Consider the following 10,246-nt stretch of genomic DNA (forward strand, 5'->3'; position numbering starts at 1 on the left):
TTAAACCTTTATCTCTTACTCTAAATTCAGCATTCTTCCAATTTCACCAATAATAGAATGTCCCCCAAACTCTGTCCTTGTTCCTTTTCATTTTTAAGATGAACTTAATAAAGACATTTGACATGCTAATAAAACTTTTGGATAACAAAATTTGGAGGAATTATTAAAATATTCAGTGAGAGAATCAAGATTTGTAAAGATTCCAACAAACTAAAACAATGTGCTTTTATTGACTCACTCTGAATTTTGGAGCTAAAGATAATAATACTTATGTAATAAATATTTATTTATTATATATAACATTATATATAAATAATGTAAAAATGAAAAATATTATATATAAATAACAATAATAAAGATTCAAAGATAAACAAGTCACTTTTAACATTTGTTATTCATGCCACTTATTCTGACAATCATATTCTTTTCTGCATTGCTCCTTAGCATCTCAGATCGGAGAGTAAGAAGGAATCTGTGATGTTAAAGAGGGTAACATTTTTTATTCTTTAATATAAGTATGTTTTCTCTTTAACTGGATTTTAAAGATTGAAAGGGTAAGCAGTGAAATAGATAGAGAAGAGGGTACTCAGATTCTCTCTGTACTTCATGAGTTTGTGACCAAATGTAAATACATTGTTGAAGAAATGACTCATTTAGCTTTAGCCAGACTATCCTCTAAGATACTTAAGCTATGATCTCACACAATGCCACCACTCGCTAACCAACAAGCTAACTTTCTTATTATTATTTGCTTTCTCAAATACCACTAGAGTTATTTCCCATTATAAACTGAACTAATTACTCTTTTCCTGAATATACCCTGACTGACTGCTAGCCCCAGATTTTCTAGATGGACTGATTTCAAAATTGATTGACTGTAATAACAAGGTGAAAAAGACAGTGAAAAAAATCCATTTCAGATCATATTGTCTGCTTCTCAAGACATCCCAAACAGCTAGAGAAATTTAGCCTGCAGCTCAGCCTCAAGCACATGATGTCCCCCAGAGACCTAGACAAGACAAGAGAACACAAACACAGATACAAAGAGACAGGCAAAAAGGAACACTAGACCTCATTCCCCCAACCCTCTGGAACTACAGAGTTTAGCCACGAAGACATTTCATGTGGTTGCCTTGTTCTTACTCCTGTTAATACACTTCTGCAGCCATAGAATAAGATTTTTTTTAGAAGCTCTTATTTAGAGATTCTTGATGTTCCTGTTTTTTCCCCTACTATGTACGGGAAGTTTCAGTTAGAAAATCTGAATTGCTATTCAGCACACTGGCCACAACTAATGTTCTCCATAGCTCAACAGCCCTGCCTCCCTGATTGTGCTAACATTACCTCTCCTAATCATTCACAACCTATCTTATGTCCATATTTTATCTCTACCTCTAGATAACTTCAGAAAAGTTCTAATTTAATGCCTTATCATAGCTGGAAGTAGCCTTAGTATTTGGATAAAAATACAAAATCTAGTAAAAACAAATGAATTCTATTTAGCTAAGCTAAATTTAGAGAACTACTCACTAGCTGACAAGTTGTTTTTGGCCATAACAACTGCTAAAATTTTCTGCCAAAGCCTAGTAAAGTTTCAATCTATATCACTGGAAGTAGTAACCATATGGATAAAATCATAGATCCTTGAAGTATTGAAATAAGCAAGGTCCATGTAATAATAATAATAATAATAATAATAATAATAATAAAGGTAATAGTTATGATAAGACTAATTTATAATAATAGTATTAGCAATAGTAATCATCATCATAAAAAAACACAGTTTTATTGCTTTAATATTTGCAAAGTGCTTTGCAAATGATATTTTTATCTGACCCTCATAATAAGCCTGGGAGATGGGTACTACTATTATTATTCCCATTTTACATATGAGGAAACTAAGGCAAATAAGTCAAATGACTTTCTCTATGTCATATAGCTAAAAAGTGGACAACCTATGAGGGGAGTATATATGTTTGATTTATCATTGTATTCTCTCTGAAGATTAGTATAGACTGTTTGCATGTATTATGTGGTTTAAAAAGGTTGCTGGAATTATAATAATCGAAATATTTGCCATGAATACAATGGATAAGAGCAGTAGAACTTGGGAGCCAAATCATAGAATACATATAAGTTGGCACAAAACTTGATTCCATTTCTAACCATCCATGTCTTCATTTTCCCCTTGACTTTGAAAGTTCTAAACTATGCATGCATTAATTAGTCAATAGATGTTTATTACGTACTATGTGCCAGGCACTTTGCTAAGTTATGGGTATACAAAGAAAGGCAAAAGAGAGCCATTCTTGCTCTCAAGGAGTTAGTTCTATTGTGGGAGACAACAGGCAAATGACTGTGTACAATGAAGCCAAATACAAGATAAAATAGAAATAATCAACAAAGAGAAGGCAGAAGAATGAAAGGAGATTGGGAAAGCATTCTTATAGAAAACAGGATATTAGTCAAGACTTGAAAGAATTCAGGCAAATCAAGTGGAGATGAGGAGGAAAAGCATTCCATGCATGGGGGCTATCTAGTGAAAATGTCCAGATTTGGAAGATGGAGTATCTTATTCAAGGAACATCAAGACAAGTTTCACTGAATGACATGACTTGGAGGAGGAAGAGTTTAAGATGATACAGTGAAATGAAAAGAAAGTCATAAATCAGATACTATTCTTTCTCTCAGAGGAATAATTAGTCCTCTGATTTTTATACATATTCTAGAAAATATTCTATTCCTGGTTCAATTCAGAAATTATCATTTGAAATAGACCATAGTACCATATTGCAAAATGTGATTTTATAAAATCACATAACATAAAACAATAACAAGTCTTAAAGATTATGTAAGCCAATCCAGTCACTCATTTATGTTGAGATGTGTCCAGAGAGGGAAAATGACTTCTCCAAAGTCACATGGTTAAAAAGTATGGCTGCCATTAGGGATTCAAATCCATATTCAAATCCAATATTTTTCTTACTTTATAAAACTCTTTCATTCTGTTTATTGTAATGGAAACAGTTATTCATTCTAATATCAGAATGCAATGATGTTAACATTTGACACAGAAAAGAAATAAACTATTCATTTCTTATTTTGCTTTTGTTTGAACTTTGCACTGGGAAGAATAGAACAAAAAGTTAACAGAGATGGAGCTACCTAATTCAAATTAGGAGATGAAATCATCTAGTCTCACTTGAGGTCAAGCCATCAGAGTTTGACAAAGTTCATTATAAGGCATCAAAAAAGGTAGCAAATGTGGTTGTGAATTCACTGTTGGTTATCTTCAAAAGACTATAAGGAATGATAGTGGCTCCATACACTATTAATGTTGAGCCATTTGTAAAAAAGTAAAAGAATGTACCTTGACAATAATAAACTGGAGAGCTTTACTTCAATTTGTTAGGGGTGGGGGGGTGGGAAGGAATAGAACACATAAAGCAGTGATTGCCAAGACATAGTTTAATCAAGGGCAAGTCAAGGTGATATTTTGATAGAGTAACTAAATTTGTAGATCAGGAGAAAGTTGAAGACATAGTTTAGATATATTTCAACAAAGTATTTGACAAATTATTTCATGTTATATTTGTGGATGAGACAAAAATTCTGTGGTTTAAATATTAACAAAGTTAAGAATTTAAAATTAGTTGAATAGTCAAGAACAGTAAATAATGAAGTGATATCAACTTAGAAGATCAGTAATTAGCAAATGTGTCCATTTGGGGGCTACTTCCCCAACCCCCAATAGATTAGCAGGTGGGGTCCCAATGGGTAGCTAACTACATTTTTTTAGATTAGAATTCTAGAAGAAAACCTAAAGAGTTGGGGTTATATAATATTATTATTTAGGAGCTCTCCTTCAGGATGCTAATCAATCTTGATTAATCAGTTGGTATCAAGAAGCCAACCAAAGTTAATTACATTTTAGAAAAGGGTATTTACTAATATATTATAGTAAGAATAATTGCTACTGAAATCAACCCACCAAAAGTTTCCCTTTGCGCATGCAAGGTTCTCTTGGAAAGGGGAATCAAGCTTATAAAGTACATGTTAGAAGCTTCTATTTTCTGGAAATCCTTTGCTTCTTTTGTGAAATTCTCAATTAGTGATATGTGTTACTCTGCTCAGATCCTGATGAAGACACTGGTACTGCACCTCTAGATATATTGATAATGATGCCATTGAGAAGTTCATTTCTTCTGATGTTTCATTCTCTGATCTGGGGAGTAGAGAATAGATGAGCTCGCCTCCTCTCCAAGTGATTTCCTCTAAGGGCTTGGCTGGAGCACCCCTAGAACTAAGATTATCTATTATTATAATGATGGATTCTAAACTGGCTTATTGTTTTCCCAAGACCCATGGGGTATGACTGGTCCTCTTCAATCAACCAGAAGGCATTTCCTATAGGTAACCATTTGCTCTTAACTCATTAACTAACTAACTCATTAGTTCAAGTACTTCTCTTCTTCCACATAGAATAAAAATTATATTATACCCTTAAAGATTGTCTGATTCAATAAAGGTGTCTAGGAACTCAATCAAATAGGGTACTCACTTGATAAATGTATCAAAATAGACAATCTTATCAATTATATTAATTGGTGTTGAGGGCTGTGGCTTTTACAAATGAATGAATGCAAAATATTGTGTTTATATTGTGCCAAGCACTGGGAAAACAAATAATAACTAATATGTTTATGACACTCAGATCATGAAAGGGATTGTATATGTAGGTATGTATGTATGTATGTATGTATATATATTTCATTTTATTTAAGTGCAAAAAAAAGATGCCCCCTGTCCTGAATGAACTTACATTATAATAAGGGAAGAATATATATTTTTGTATATAGGGAAGTATGTAGCAAGGGAAAAATGTTTTAATCTGGGAGGGAATAGGGATGGTGAGTTAAGTAGTCAATTCACACACTATTTTCAAAAGCCACAGATGTATCTCTTGCATTACCATTCCCAGAACAAGAAGTAGAGAGATGGTGAATACATAAAATAGCAAGGTGGAGAGTAAGAAGATCTCAAACTCACCTTGGTGGGGGATTTGAAACGTATTAGATACAGTGGGCTAAGAAATTTTGTGCTCATTCACTCCCCAAGGAGAACTGTTCAGACCCAAAGCAGGAGTCCCAAAGCCAAATGGTTTAACTCTCCCAAGCAATGGTTCCTGGATGTCAGCTTCAGAAGATTCAGAATCAACAGAGGCAGGACAGCATGGCAGAAGGATAGGTAAGGTCAAGCATGGAGAGTTAGAGAGACCTTTCCTTGGTCTTGTGCAGTTTAACTTTATTAGTGGCTTATATGAAGGTAATTCTTATTAAAATTATAGAAGACAAAAATCTGGGAGAGACTGCTGACACAGTGCATGACAATTCAAGATACCAAAAAACTTCAAGAAAACTAGAATGCTGAAATGAAGCTAAATAAAAGAAAAGCAAAGATAGATAATTATGTTCCACCTTAATTTGTTCTTAATAGATTTTTTCCTCCTCAACCTCTATAACCAATGACAGTACATAAATGGCATGTCAAAATGGTTTTTGGACTTTTGGAACATGGTACAAAATATAACTTAACAATGAATAGTAAGAATTATTTTCTGGAGTATTGCAAATAAAATATATAAGATATGATATATAAAAGGACTCTGAATTGTAAAGAAAGAAGGTGAAAACTGCCTACATATATCCATTAACCTAGGTACTGTAGAAAATAATCAAAATATATAGAGAAAAATCACAGTTATAATGCTAGAAGTTAACAGGATATAAAACCCAAGAAAAGAGCAAGTTATAAGACTCATGGATGAAGATATCTACAAATAAATCCATCAAGATAGGGATTAAGCAAGATGGACAAAGGGTCCAAAGACTAAAAGTCAACTCTGACCTCAATTATCACTGAGACGTGATGGAATAAAACTCACACTTCACTTATAGTTCTAGAGGAGGATATGTGAATATAAAAGTATACATAAAAGATGTATTATGTATAAAGAAGATATACTTATGAGAGAGAAATCCAGAATACCGAGGGTAGAATAAGAAGGCTGTAGGACAAAGAATTCAAGATCAATAGAAGCAACCCAATGTCAACTAAAAAAGGGTTCTCAAGGAAAGCATACCAGAATCTATACTTGGTCCTGTGCTCTTTAACTGTTTTTTTTTATCAGTGATTCCAATATAGATCAAGATGCCATGCTTATCAATTTTATGGATGATAGGAAGTTTAAAGAGATATCTAATACCCTAGATATCAGTAAGGATTCAAGAAGCTCCTAAAAGTATAGAACAAAGATTTATAGGTATATGGGCATATTTTCAAACATGGGTTCAAAATATTGAATTTTCATGTACACATTGAGAAAAGCATAGCTAGATGACCATTCATCTGAAAAAGATCTGGGCATTTTAGTGAATTGCCAGCTCAAGTTGATATAGCAGCCAAGAAGACTAAAGTGGTCACATTGAGAAAGAAGGAAATTAAATTTTACTATGTCATGACCATATCTTTCATTTCTTAGTTCTAAATTATATTGTCCAAATATTTTTTCTTACTACTCTTCCCTATGTCCAACTTTGCATTAAAGTCACTTAGTATTTATGTTTCACCTTAATTTGTTCCTAATAGATTTTTTTCCTCCTTACTTGAGCACTAATTAGCTTCATGGTGATCATCTTGCAAAGCTTTATTATTAGAACTAAAATTCAAAATTACCAAATGTGCCATGAAATATTTTTTCTTGTTAAAATTAACTGCTTGATAGAACGAACTTAACCAATTCCTTTACCTCTCTTTCCAAGAAGAACTTTGGAGTCATCTTTCCATTTACCTTCTGTTTGTCTTTGGGCTTACTCTATAGATAGTTCTTCAACAATAATATAATTCTTGGGGTAGCTGGGCAGCTTGTGGATAGAGTCGGGAGGTCCTAGGTTCAAATCTGGCCTCAGATACTTCCTAGTTGTGTGACCCTGGGCAAGTCACTTAAATCCCATTGCCTAGCCCTCACTACTCTTCTGCCTTAGAATCAATACATAGTATCTATTCTAAGACAGAAGGTATGGGTTATTTTTTTTAAAAAAAGGATACAATTTAGATTTCCCCCTAATGTCTTTAATTGTTAGCTCCTAGACAAGGTTCTTACAGTTGGAATACCAATCAATTAACAAGTATTTATTGAGCTGCTCCCACATGCCAGGCACATTAGTAGGTGTTGGAAATACAAATACATAGAGCAGAAACTCTCTCTACTTTTAAGGAATTTTTTTCTTAGCTCACTCTGCCCCTTTTGTCTCTCCCTAGTACCTGTCTTTGTAGAAGCAGAAGGGGTTCTCGGAGACCAAGAGCCATTTTGCATTTTTACTTTATTGGTTGCCAAGGCCAAACATTTCATCACTAAGTAGCCTGCCAACACAGTATGAACTGTTTTGTACTTCGCTACAGAAGCAGACGATCTGTTGCTAGGATTGTACTCAGGGTCTTTCCAACTTGATAAAACCTGCCAAAACTTGTGATTTGCTCACAGAGCTGTCAAGAATTCAGGGTCAAGTCACAATGAGGTATTTTTAGTTATAATTTATTTTGTAATATTCAATATAATGGTAATGTAATATAATGGTTACTAACATAGAGTTATAGGAGGACCACCAGAACCAATGAATATCAAGAGGAGGACAGTCCCGATTAATTACCTCCCAGACGGTGCTGGGCAAGAGAGAGCATTCCAGTGGACAAGATCATCAGGAAGGAATGGTAGGGAAAATGAAAAATTCTTGGTGCCATGAGACTTCAAGTTGAGAATGAGAAGATCTGGGAAACTTTAATGAGAAGCATAATGATATCTCTTGTCTTGGAATCAGAACACCTGAGTTTGAATTTTGATTCTAAGACTTAACTTAAGTTAAGTGGATTAGGAAAGGGAAACAATAGAGACCAGACCTGTCATTTCACTGTTATAAAGAATTCCCAGGTGAAGAAGCTCCCTCTTCCAATGTAGGTCAGCACCTTTTCTTCAAGTTATATTCTTAGAGAATTGCTTGGAATACTGAAAAGTTAAGTGACTTGCCTGGGGTTATACAGTCAATATTGTGTCAGAATTCAGTTCTTTCTGGATTCAAGGTTAGCTCTTAACTATGTGGTGTTGCTCTCTGATGCTTTTAAAATTTCATGCATGTTGTATGAAAATAGTGACAATTTTATAAATTTTATGCAAACGAATTAGCTTTGATAATGAATGAAGCAATCATTTGACAACTCTCGTAACTATCTCCTTGTGGCATGAAACTTGGCAACTTCCTCTCCAGGTGTTCTGACCTCACCTTCTCAGTAGCTACACTATTAAAGATCCAGAAAAGAAAGTTCTCACCACCAAATTCCCTGGCATTGTTGAATAATTAATTATGATATTTTAAAGGAACTGACACTAAAGAAAATCTATTGCCATTGGCTTCTCAATTACACCCTAAGGATCATGGGTCCTTTCCATCTGATTTGTAACCAAAATCTTTTAATGTATGGTATTCTCCTATTAGAATGTGAGCATCTGGAGACCAAATTATCATGCCTTTCTATTCATATCTCTGGCATTTAGTACAATGTTTTACACAAAGCAAGCACTTAATTTTTTTTATTCATTCATTCTTTGGATTTAAGCATCATTCAATCAAAAGACTATAGAGTTACTTGCAGATATCATAGGTACCTCTGCTAACATAATACTGAAAAATTATCAGTCTTCTTTTTAGTTTTGACTTTGGCTTTCTAATGACTTCAAACAATTCATAAACTCAAGAAATAAAGATAAGGATTGGGAATTGGAAGGAAACTTAGAGATCAGTAGTTTTCAAAGAGAATAACAAGACACACTAAGAGTTTTGCTAAGAATATCTGAAACTGCACCCCAATTCCCACTTTCAGCTGCAGTTTGCTCCTACCTTCCTATTTGGAAGGTCACAATTGCACTCAAAATCTCTCTTCCTTTGTGAATTTTGGAGAGTGGCTGAGGAGGAGACCTAGTTTGGAATTCCAACTACATAGGAACTCTTCATTGCTAGCAATTGAAATTTTCACTATCCTACAGCTAAGTCCCAATCAGTGCTAATGAATTCTCTAAAGTGGTAGCATGTATGAGTTTTTTTGCTGTTTAAAGTTATAATTATAAAAAATATAATAAATGTCTCCAGTCCATAAATTCATACAACCACTTCAAGGGATTTGTTATTCGCACTACTCACAACCTAACTGGTATGTAGCAATCACAAAAATTATAAGAAGCTGATTTTTGCCTAATCCTCTCATGTGAAATAAAATTAGAAAGAGTATTCTTTTATTTAGGAGAGTTGTGGCCTACATGATAGCAAGATACAGTCATAATTAATTGAATTAGCTAGACTCTTTGTTTTTTTTTTGTTTTTTGTTACCTTGTAAACTTGGATAGGTTAGCTCATTTCCAGTGCAGTACTCCAAAAATCTGGGTTGGCCCTATATTATATTCCATTTTTATCAATGATTAGATTTGAGAAGAACTGTGGGAGTAGAAACACAGAAGAAGAATTACAGCTTGATCACATGGGTTGATGGGGATATGATAAGGGATATAGACCCTAAACAATCACCCTAGTGCAATTATCAATAATATGGAAATAGGTCTTGATCAATGACACATATAAAACTCAGTGGAATTGCACATTGACTGGGGTGGGGGAAGGAGGGAAGGGAAAGAACATGAATCATGGAACCATGGAAAAATGTTCTACATTAATTAATTAAATAAAAAATTTCAATTAAAAAATAAAAAAGGTTCTTTGGAAAAAATAATGCAGAAAAAAAGATTAGATTTGATGCATAGACAACAATCTTATCAAATATTGAGAAGCATAGTAAACACACCAAATGAGAATTAAACTCCATAAGGATTTTGACAGACTAAAGCATTGGGTAGAATCTAATAAAATAAAAATTAAAAGGGATAAAGATAAAGTCAATGCCTTATACATAACAAATACAAAAAAAGAGAAGGCATTTCTAAACAGACATTCATTTTAAGAATATCTGGGGCTTTTTAATCATTATGACTAAACATTATGATATTATCCAAAAAGGCAACAGTTTCTGATAGCAAGAGAAGTCAAGATTTCCAGTAAAGGGAAGTAGCAATCCAATTGCACATGGCCTTGGTCAGATCACATCTGGAGTACTGGGGACTGAGGATGTTTGACGTAGAACAGAA

The sequence above is a fragment of the Monodelphis domestica genome, chromosome 3, assembly GCF_027887165.1.
Source record: "Monodelphis domestica isolate mMonDom1 chromosome 3, mMonDom1.pri, whole genome shotgun sequence".
In the NCBI taxonomy this organism is placed as follows: domain Eukaryota; kingdom Metazoa; phylum Chordata; class Mammalia; order Didelphimorphia; family Didelphidae; genus Monodelphis; species Monodelphis domestica.